This window comes from Phyllobates terribilis, unplaced genomic scaffold (genome assembly GCF_046119375.1).
Source record: "Phyllobates terribilis strain yellow unplaced genomic scaffold, ASM4611937v1 Scaffold_4__5_contigs__length_816908805, whole genome shotgun sequence".
NCBI lineage: Eukaryota > Metazoa > Chordata > Amphibia > Anura > Dendrobatidae > Phyllobates > Phyllobates terribilis.
Window position 1 is genome coordinate 387395266 of NW_027362764.1, and position 11464 is coordinate 387406729.

The window sequence follows — 11464 nt, forward strand, 5'->3', positions numbered from 1 at the left end:
GCGCCGGGGCCTGCGGCCGGGTCTGCGCCTCGCAAAGATGAACTGAGCGCGCCGGCCGGCAGGTCTTCCGGGCTGCGCACGTGGGGGTCGCGTCGTACCCTGTGACGGAGCGCGCCGGAAGTCCGGGCTGCGCACGCGCGGGGTGCAGACGCGCCCTATCACGGAGTGCGCCGGAAAACGGGTCTGCGCATGCGCGGGTGGGAAGCTGTCATCCCGCTGCAAGCGCGCCGGGTGCCGCTGGGCTGCGCACGTGCAGAGGCAGGTGGATCTGCGGGTAGCGCGCCAGCTGGCTAAAATTAAAAAAAAAAAAAAAAAAAAAAGAGATTTGAGATGAGCACGCTGCTGGAAGGGGAGGAGCCTAAAGGAGGTGGAGCCCTACTGCTTTTAAGGATGGGGAGCAATCAGGATGGCGGTGTCTGCATCCCCGCCATGATGGATAAGGAACCGCAGTCACCTGGGCAGCAGCTGTCACCGCCACAGGAAGTACAGCAGCAGCCACAGCCATCAAAGCAGCGCAAGCAGCTCAAACAAATGGAACGGGAATCTTCCCATCGACAAAGTCACAGCAGTGAGGGGCGTACGAGTTCCGGCAAGACTGGTCAGAAAAGACTTCGTCAGTCCACCTCCGCCAGATGGGAGCCCTCATGTGAACGGCAACCACCGCCTCCGGTACCCTAGTCTGAACGGCAGTGTGGTGAGTGATCTTCGTGAAAGTCTCACCTTGAATAATGTGCTCTTCTCTCTCTCTCTTTTCCTCCTTCTTCTCCTTTTATTTCTTGGGGCAGGAGGCGAAGAAGTGTAGTGCTAAAAGTAAAAACAGGGAGTGTGCTTTATGCAAAATCGGTCTTCCCACCTCCTATGCCAAAAACCTATGCTCGGACTGTATTCAGAAAACCATTGCAGAGGAGTCCCCCAGGTTTTCTTTAGAATTAAAGGATCTAATCCAGACAGAGGTCAGAGAGTCTGTAAGAGGCTTAACCTCACTCAAAAAGAAGAAGCGAAAACTAGTTTCTTCAGAATCAGAGGAATCAGTGGAGTCCCGTTTTACGAGAGAACTGCCTTCCTCCTCTAATCACTCCTCATCGTCATCGAGTCTTCGGATGATGATGGGGGGGGGGCAGACCTTGTTTTTCGGTTGATAATACTGAGAGACTAGTTAAAGCCGTCAGAGGGACTATGGGTATTACCGATACCAAAGTGCCCAGAACAGTCCAGGATGTTATGTTCGGGGGCTTAGACCAAAGGAGGAGACGCTCATTCCCGGTCAATGACAGGATTAAATCTCTGATAGAAAGGGAATGGAAGAAACCGGAGAGGAAGGGTCAGCTGCCGTCATCCTCCAAGCGGAGGTACCCCTTTGAGGATGAGGATGCGGCTAAATGGGACAAAACCCCTAAAATTGACGTGGCCATTTCAAAATCTTCAAAAAAATCCACTCTGCCCTTTGAGGATTTAGGAGCCTTAAAAGACCCGCTGGATAAAAAAGCGGAGTCCTTCCTTAAGCAAACCTGGGAGTCGTCAGCAGGGGCCCTTAAACCCGGCAGTAGCAGCGACCTGCACTGCTAGATCTATGATGATCTGGCTTCAACAATTGGAAGACCAGATCAGGGGGAATGTGTCTATCAGACCTTCCTCTTGTGCAGGGAGCGGCTGCATTCCTGGCAGATGCATCGGCAGATTCAGTTAGGCTGGCTGCCCGGTCTGCAAACCTCTCTAATGCAGCCCGTAGGGCGCTATGGCTCAAGAGCTGGCCAGGAGATGTGCAGTCAAAGTCTAAACTGTGCTCAATCCCTTGTGAGGGGGACTTCTTGTTCGGCAAAGGTCTAGATGACATCCTAGATAAAGCCGCAGACAAAAAACATGGATTTCCCACGGTGTCTGGTTCCCGATTTAACAGTTCCTTTCGGAAGAGAAAATACAGCCGCAGTAAAGCTCCCAGAGACCAAGGTAGCTGGAAAGACCGAAAGCCGTATAGCAGAGGCTTCATGTTTGGGGGTCCCTCCTCCGAGAATAAGAAAGCCCCTAAGTGACAGTTCCCCCCAGGTGGGAGGAAGATTGTCCCACTTCCTGCCTGCCTGGAAGGAAATTTCATCCAATTCTTGGATCTTAGGGATAATCGGGAGGGGGCTCACATTAGAGTTCAAAAGCAGGCCCAAGAACACTGTCAAAATATCAGCCCCCAGAGGTTTAGCGGAACAGATAGCCTTACAGCAGGAAGTTCTCTCTCTGCTCATGAAAGGAGTTCTGGTGGAAACACCTGCACCCGAGCAAGGAAGAGGATTCTATTCGACTCTCTTCCTAATAAAGAAGCCGGACGGCTCCTTAAGGACCATTGCGAACTTAAAGAGACTGAACGACCATTTAATCTACAGGCCTTTCAAGATGGAAACAATAAAATCGGCCATAAAGATGTTATTTCCGGACTGTTTTATGTGCGTCCTCGATCTGAAGGACGCCTACTACCACGTCCCGATTTTGCCAGATCATCAACAGTTTCTAAGAGTAGCTGTACAATTCGGCAGGCACGTAAGGCATTTTCAGTTCGCAGCTCTTCCCTTTGGCATTTCCATGGCGCCGAGAGTCTTCACAAAAATCATTCTGGAGGTCACAGCGCACTTGAGGGAAAGAGATATTTTGGTCATCCCTTATCTGGACGACTTCTTAGTAGTGGGCAGATCAAGTCAACTCTGTGCTCTAGTCCTGGCGGACGTCATGGCCAGTCTAAGACGCCTAGGTTGGCTGTTAAATCTGGAGAAGTCAAGGCTGGAACCAAAGAGGGTTCAGTCTTTCCTGGGTCTCATTCTGGACTCAGAAAACCAAACCTGTCTTCTGCCAGAGGAAAATAAACTGAAGATCAGATCCCTAACATCTCAGGTTGTCAGCAATCCGACCATGACCCTGAGGAGTGCAATGTCTCTGTTGGGTACAATGACGTCATGCATCCCGGCGGTTCAGTGGGCCCAGCACCATTCCAGATGTCTTCAACAGGAGATTCTGGCAGCGGACAGGCGGCTCAAAGGTCGCCTGAATGGGAAAATATCTCTTCCAGATGTTGTGATCAACTCCCTGGACTGGTGGACATCTCCGGTCAACCTATCTTTGGGGGTTCCTTGGACCTTCCAGGTGTCGGATACAATTACAACAGACGCAAGTGCGGAAGGTTGGGGAGCTCACCTAAGGGATCGTTCTGTACAAGGCCTCTGGTCGGACAGCGAGACAAGTCTCTCTTCCAACATGAAAGAGCTGTTGGCAGCCAGAAACGCGCTAAAAGAATTCAGTTCTGTTCTTCAGGGTCCTCACGTCAGGATAATGTCAGACAACAGATCAACAGTCGCCTACATCAATCATCAGGGGGGTACCAGGTCTCTCCCTCTGATGTTAATAGCGGATCAGATCTTCAGGTTTGCCGAGAGTCGGCTGGTTATGCTCTCGGCACTGCATATAAAAGGGGAAGAGAACATAAAGGCCGATTTCTTGAGTCGTCACATCTTGAAACAAGGAGAGTGGGAGTTGAATCCAGCCGTTTTTCAGCAGATTGTGGATCGGTGGGGACAGCCCCAGATAGATCTGTTTGCAAACAGACACAATCGGAAGACCGAAACCTTTTGCTCCCTGAATCCAAAAGAGGGGGCGTTTGCGGTGGACGCGCTGCAGATTCAGTGGGATTTCACTCTAGCTTATGCCTTTCCCCCTTTAGTACTGATCCCTACTATCCTGAGGAAGATCAGAGAGGAACGGGCGAGGGTTATATTGATCGCCCCGTTCTGGCCCAAGAGACCATGGTTCACTTGGATGAAGAGAATGTCCCAAGCAGATCCATGGGTTCTTCCGGACATCCCGGATCTCCTCAGGCAGGGCCCAGTCTGTCATCCCCAAAGAGCGGGCCTGCATTTGACGGCTTGGATTTTGAGAGGTCGCTATTGACGCAAAGGGGGTTTTCTCCGGATCTTGTTACTACCCTTCTAGCAAGTAGAAAGCCGATAACAACTAGAATCTATGGTAGAACCTGGGCTAAGTTCTTGTCTACCTCGGGTCAGTCTGCCAAAGGGAGGATTCCTATTGAGGCCATACTAGAATTCCTCCAGAAGGGGTTAAACATGGGACTAGCCACCAGTACTCTTAAGGTACAGGTATCGGCTCTGGGGGCACTGTATAATTATGACTTGGCAGCAAATAGATGGATCATTAGATTTATTAAAGCCTGTCATAGATCCAGACCTATTCCTGTTCCAAGAATGCCTCCTTGGGACCTTAATTTAGTTCTGGAAGCATTAACCAAACCTCCCTTCGAGCCCTTAGAGAAGGTTTCAGAAAAAATCTTAACTTTAAAGACTGCGCTATTGGTGGCCCTGACATCAGCTCGTAGAGTCAGTGACTTACACGCACTATCCGTTAACCATCCATTCACTCAAGTATGTATGGATAGAGTAATCTTAAGACCAGACCCGGCCTATCTTCCAAAGGTAGCCTCCAAGTTCCATAGGACGCAAGTAATCACTCTCCCTTCCTTCTATCCTAATCCTAGGGATTCTGAGGAACATAAGCTTCACACCTTAGATGTTAAGAGGGTGTTAGTCCAGTATTTGGAAGTGACAAAAGCCTGGAGAAAGAGTGACGCTTTATTTATATCCTTTCAGGGGGCTAGGAAAGGACTTAAGGTTACAAGGGGGACCATAGCTAGATGGGTCAGGGATACTATTACCTTAGCCTACTCTTCTAGCAATCTGCCGGTTCCTGAGAACCTGAAGGCCCATTCCACCAGAGCGGTAGCTGCTTCCTGGGCTGAGAAGGCGGATGTGCCCATCGACATTATATGTAAGGCGGCAACTTGGTCATCCCCTGCTACATTTTACAAACATTACCGTCTTGACCTTTCCTCTTCTACTGATCTGTCCTTTGGTAGAAGGGTGTTGCAAGCGGTGATCCCTCCCTCTGGTATTTGATCTCTATAAATCTCTCAGGTGGTGCTGTCATGGGAGAAGGGGAAAAGATCCTAGTTACTTACCGGTAACGGGATTTTACAGAGCCCATGACAGCACCCTATTAATTCCCTCCCCTTTATCACTGTGGTGTGCACTTTTTTTAAGGTGTTTAGTACATATGTTGAGGTGGTGGTTATGTATTAACCTGTCTTCGGAGGCCCTCTCATGCTCTGAAACAAAAACTGATGCGGAGGAGAGGTACCGCCTTTTTATTCAGTAGGTTCCTGTCCTTGGTGGGCGGATACCCTCTCTCAGGTGGTGCTGTCATGGGCTCTGTAAAATCCCGTTACCGGTAAGTAACTAGGATCTTTCTTTTGCATCTGCTGCTTGACATGGAGTACTACTGCTTGGCTTACTTGTAACCAGTATATCCTAGTTACTTTCCTATTCTGTAATCCCTCATGTATTTCCATTTAATGTATATGCAGCAATACAATTACTCGGGCCTAGATGTAAGTTATTTACTATATTTTTTCATAATGTATTTACTCAAATGTAAGTATTGATTTTTTTTTCTTACAGAAGATCTATTTCATATGTATTGAAGTTAAATCTGTCTATCGGTCTGTGCACATTGGCGCATTTTTTTCTGCACAGATTTATCAGAAAACTTAAAGGATTTCCTAGTGCCATCAAAGTAAATAAGATTCCTGAAGTCTCATGCACACATTGCTTATTTTTACTTTACAGATTTGCAGAGGTATGAATGTGCAGCATGTTAATTCTTTCAGAGTTTTTGCTGCACATTTCATGCATACTAATAAGTGGGGGAAAATCTGCAACAAAAAATGCAGCATTTTTTTGCCAAGAGATGCAGATATTTCTGCTACAAATACTTAGAGTATGTTCACACTAAGAGTTCCTTAACAGTTTTTTTTTTCTTCACAAAAAAAAACCTCATACCATCAGTTTGAGCCAAAGCTAGATATGGATTTAAAAGTAATAGAAACTATAAGGGAAGCACTTTTCTCCTGCTGGACCAACTTCTGACTTCAAAAATTGTATCAAAAACCGCAGTAGGCTTTCTTCAGAAATAGCCATGTGGAACCATCCCAAGGCTTCATTCACACACTGATTGTAGATGTACATGTGCTGTCCATTTTATAAACCGAGCACATTGATCCATACTCAGTTTCTCTGCTCCGTGAGACTTGGAGCATGTCCTATTCTACTATTTTGCAGATGAGACTTAGCCGTTTAAAGTCTATGAGAATTTATTAGACAACGATGGAAAAAAAAAGACGTCTCTTTATTTCAGAGTTCCCCCATATGTGTTTCAATTGTTTTTGACAGATCCATTAAAACACATTGGATTAATAAAATTCCAGATTGAATAAAAACTAATGAAAAAAAGTGGGCAAAATGGAGGCAATATAAATGGCATATGAGAGAAAAACAAGTCTATTATATCAATGGAAAACGACTGCGTGTGTGAATGTAGCCAAAAGTCTGCAATGAGGATGATGTTGCAGCTGCTTTCTCTGGGTGTTTTTCACCACTTGTTAGGAGTGGGGAAAGGAAGAAGTGGGAAAACACCTGATTGACTCATAATGCTAAACACAACAATAGCATTGCATATTTTGTGACTCTTCAGAATAAGCTGTCGTGTCAAGAAATAACTGTTTTGAGGTAGTGTACAACTTGCATCCTGCGTTTTTACCAGTTTTTCCCTCTGCGGGCTCTATTTTTAATTTTCAGTTGTCTGAGCTAGTGGATGGAGACTAGCTGCTGTGATGTGTCTTAGGCATGTGAGAAACGGGCCAATTATGCTAATGTCACTGACCGTTTGATCCAAGTGTCACCTTTAGTGTGATCCGATTCTCTTGCATGAAAGAATCATATCACAGATGGCGAACTTTTTCCATTCTGTGTCTGTGGTAATCCAGCTGCACTTGGATGACATTGAGAACACCAACAAATGGGTAATATTGAGGGCTGTAGATGCACTCATCCACAACTAAATTTCTTACAGCAGATGAAAGACACATTATGCTTCCCTCTGAAATTGAAAGGTGTTCAGCAGTGCAATTGGCTCAGAAGCAGCAGCAACAGGTGGGACCCAGCTATACACACATCTACTGTTGGGATAAAGATGGCCAAAAGTCGTCATGGAAGAACTGTGGCCAAAAGCCATTCTTTTGACATTAAACAAGGCCAAGTAACTCAACTATGCACAAAAACATGGGAACTGGGTGTAAAAAATAGGATCCGTTGTTCTGGACTGATAGGTCACATTTTGACCCATCTGGCTGTAACAGAAGGCGGTTTGTTCATTGAAGGGCTGGAAAGCCGTACAATAATGAGTGTGCGGACAACAGTGAAACATGGAGGCTCCTTGCAAGGTTTGGGGCTGCATTTCAGCAAAAGGAGTTGTGGATATGAGCAAGGATAATGGTGTCCTCAGTGTTTAGCAATACAGGCAGATACTTATCCATCATGATCTACATATCAGAAAGGCAACTGATTGGCTCCAAAATTATTCTGCAGGACAATGAGTCCAAACATGCAGCCAATGTCATTAAGAACTATCTTCATTGTAAAAAACAAGCCTTAGCTGTAGAAGTGATATGAACCCCACATAGCCCTTATCTCAATATCTTTGAGTCTGTCTGGAATTACATGACAAGCCCGAAGGATTTGCGCAAGCCTACATCTACGAGGGGCGATCCAAAAATAATGATCGGTTATTTCTATTGCACACAGAAATTAAAATAAAATGTTTTCTTCTCTCTTAGGTACCCACTAGTCCAGGAAAAAAAAATCACTTAAATAGGCCACGATTCCCGGGAGCTACATTCATTTGAATAGGAACTGCCGAGGAGTGAACATCAAAATGGAAAAAAACGAACTCAGAGCTGTCATCAAATACCTCTGCTTGAAAAAAATGACTACCAAAGACATACACAGCGACTTGGTGGAAACATTGGGGGACTCTTCTCTTCCATATTCCACAGTTGCACGCTGGGCCAAGAAATTTAAGCTGGGAAGAACATCGACGGAAGATGAACATCGTGAAGGACGCCCATCCACGTCCCTCAATGAAGAAAACGTGAAAAAAGTTGAAGTTGTATTGGCCGATCGAAGAGTGACTCTCAGGCATGTAGCTGAGGTCACAGGGATCTCATATGGCAGTATTCAAAGAATCCTTGCAAAAGAATTGCATATGAGAAAGGTCTCGGCGCGTTGGGTGCCAAAAATGTTAACCGACGAGCAAAAGAAGAAACGAGTTGACATTTCAATAGCAAATCTCGAAAAGTTCCAAGCAGACAAGGAGAATTTTTTGTCACATTTTTTGACCATGGACAAGACCTGGATCCACCACTTTGATCCCGAAACGAAACAACAATCGATGACATGGAAACGAGCCAACGAACAGACGCCGAAGAAATTCAAAGTGTCAAGCTCAGCAGGGAAGGTTATGGCGTCCGTTTTTTGGGACGCTGAAGGAATTATTATGGTGGACTATTTGGAGAAGGGAGCCACTATTACGGGCTCCTACTACGCAGAACAAATAAGATTGCGGGAGGCTATCAAGGAGAAAAGGCGCGGCAAACTGCAGGCTGGAGTGCTGTTTCACCAAGATAACGCGCCGGCTCACAAAGCTGCAGTTGCCATGGCTACCATTCAAGAAGCGGGCTTTGAACTGGTGGAACACCCCCCCCCCCTATTCGCCAGATCTAGCCCCCAGTGACTTCTTTCTCTTTCCTCGGCTCAATGAACACCCCCGGGGCAAGAAATTTGACGATAATAGCGACGTGATAATAGCGACGTGATAACCGCTGTTGGGGATTTTTTTGAGGGTCAAGATCAAGAATTTTTTTCGAAGGGAATTCTAAGTTTAGAAAAGAGATGGACTAAATGTATAGACTTGTTAGGAGACTATGTAGAAAAATAAAATTTTTTTTGACTATATTCATTGTGTTTAGTATTGATTATCATTACTTTTGGATCGCCCCTCGTACAGAAGAGCTGTGGTTCTCCAAAATGTTTGAGTTCCTTCCCTCTCCATTTATACTTTTTTTTTCCACACCTTAAACCTATTGCACAGTACTGTATGTCTTATGTAGTTATCTCTTATAGCTATGGGTCACAGCTTAGCTTAAGCTGAAATGATATTGAAAATACAATTTTCTCAAATCAGTCAAAGCTTTCCCAAAGAACAAACACTTACGTGCATGAAAAGAAAACACGGAGTAAAGATGCAGGATGCTTTTATTTTACAGCTCACAGTTTCTGATCATACACAGACTAGGAAACATACTGATCAACATCTTTACAACTTTTAATAATTACCAATTTAATTATGAAAATGGGGTGAAAGATAGTACATGGTTGCTCAAACTCATGGACATTTTTTTTTCTTTTTTACAATTCTCCAGGAAACATTAATCCACTTATTAGAGATGAGCGGTGTGTGTATAGCCCAACACTCATCAGGATGTGATATGCTATCAGATTTCACAATATAACAGTATTGCATATATTATTATATCTGTTAGAATTGATGAGGCTGGTGTACTTATTTGTCAGAATGGCAGCATAATCTATCCGAATTTTAAAGTGAGCATTTTATTAGCCCAGTTAAATTGTGAGAGATCCTATGGTTGCAAGTATATTCAATAATTTCTCACCCAGTCTGGTTGACAGCTGCAGACTGTATTGAGTAGTGTGAGATTAAGGGGTGGTGATATGCGGAGGAGTCGGTCCGTCAAGCTACTTGGGTGGCAGTTGAGTTTAAATTTTTAAAAAAATCTAATCCCACGATTGCTTAGTTTGGCTGGACGGCCAGGTCTAGGAAGACTTCTGGTGGTCCCAAACTGATTCCATTTAAGGATTATGGAGGTCACTGTGCTCTTAGGAACCTTGAGTAATGCAGAAATTCCTTTGTAACCTTGGCCAGATCTGTGCCTTGCCACAATTCTGTCTCTGAGCTCCTTGGGCAGTTCCTTTTGAGCTCATGATTCTCATTTGGTCTGACATGCACTGTGAGCTGTGAGGTCTTATATAGACAGGTGTGTGCCTTTCCAAATCAAGTCCTATCAGTTTAACTAAACATAGCTGGACTCCAAGGAAGGAGTAGAACCACCTCAAGGAGGATCACAAGGAAATGGACAGCATGTGACTGAAATATGAGTGTACCTTTTAGTCCTGCCATTTTTTTGTTCTCTAATACATAGTGTATGCCCAGCAATCTGAAAATGTGCCAAGTGTATCACAGCGGCTCGCCTAGTACGAGAACTTTTGCATCTTATTAGAGGCCTCTAAACCAAGTCTCCTCCTTCTCACCAACCTTTTAAGCTAAGCATTAAGTATCTGAAACACAAACCTGATGTCAGGCATGTACGCCATTTTTTGGGTGAGAATTGAGCCAGAATTCGGGTGCGTTTAGTTTAGTCAAGCTACATAAAGTAAAGCTAATACGCTGTCAGAAAGTGACATACTATTTAAATCAAGTTATTATTTTAGACATATTTTGTAAAATGTTGGAGATTTTTTTTGTTAATTTTCCAGATTACAACCTACAAAAACAGTTCCTCGAATCGTGGCATTTTCATACTGTCAATTCCCATCCTGATATCCCCGGCAAGAGAGGATTTGGGCATGTGCGCCGATGGGTTATAGATTATAATGGTGTCGACAGCGTGAACGTGTGCTCTGTCTTGCATCATTTTTGGGCGTGTACGCCTACTGGAGATTGACACTCGGACACAGTCTACTACTACGTCTGTGTGTCTGCCTCTAGTAGGCATATACAGTGACATGTAAAAGTTTGGGCACCCCTGGTCAAAATTACTGTTACTTTTAAAGCAAGCAAGTTGGCCTAAAGTTAAATGACACATTTCCTTAGTATTTTTGTCAAAAAAAAGTGTGTATATATATATTATTATATTGTAAAAATTACAAAAAGGAAAGTGGGTCGATGCAAAAACTTGGGCACCCTGCATGGGTTACCCTGCATGGTTAGTATCTAGTAGCACCCCCTTTTTTGAAAGTATCACTGCTTGTAAACGCTTTTTGTTGCCAGACAAAGTCTTTCAATTCTTGTTTGAGGGATTTTCATCCATCCTTCCTTGGAAAATTCTTCCAGTTCTTTGCGATTCCTTGGTAGTCTTGCATTCACTACTACACTGCTCAAAAAAATAAAGGGAACACTTAAACAACAGAACATAACTCCAAGTCAATAACACTTCTATGAAATCTACCTGTCCAGTTATGAAGCAACACTGATTGTGAATCAATTTCTCCTGTTGTGCAAATGGAACAGACAACTGGTAGAAATGATCGGCAATTAGCAAGGTACCCCCTATAAAGGAGTGGTACTGCAGGTGGGGACCACAGACCATTTCTCTGTTTTCATCCTTTTTGGCTGTTGTTTTGGTCACTTTTTCATTTTGCCATTGCTCTCACCCCTAGAGGTAAAGTAGCATGAGGCAGTGTCTACAGTACAACCCACAAAAGTTGCTCAGGTAGTGCAGTTCATC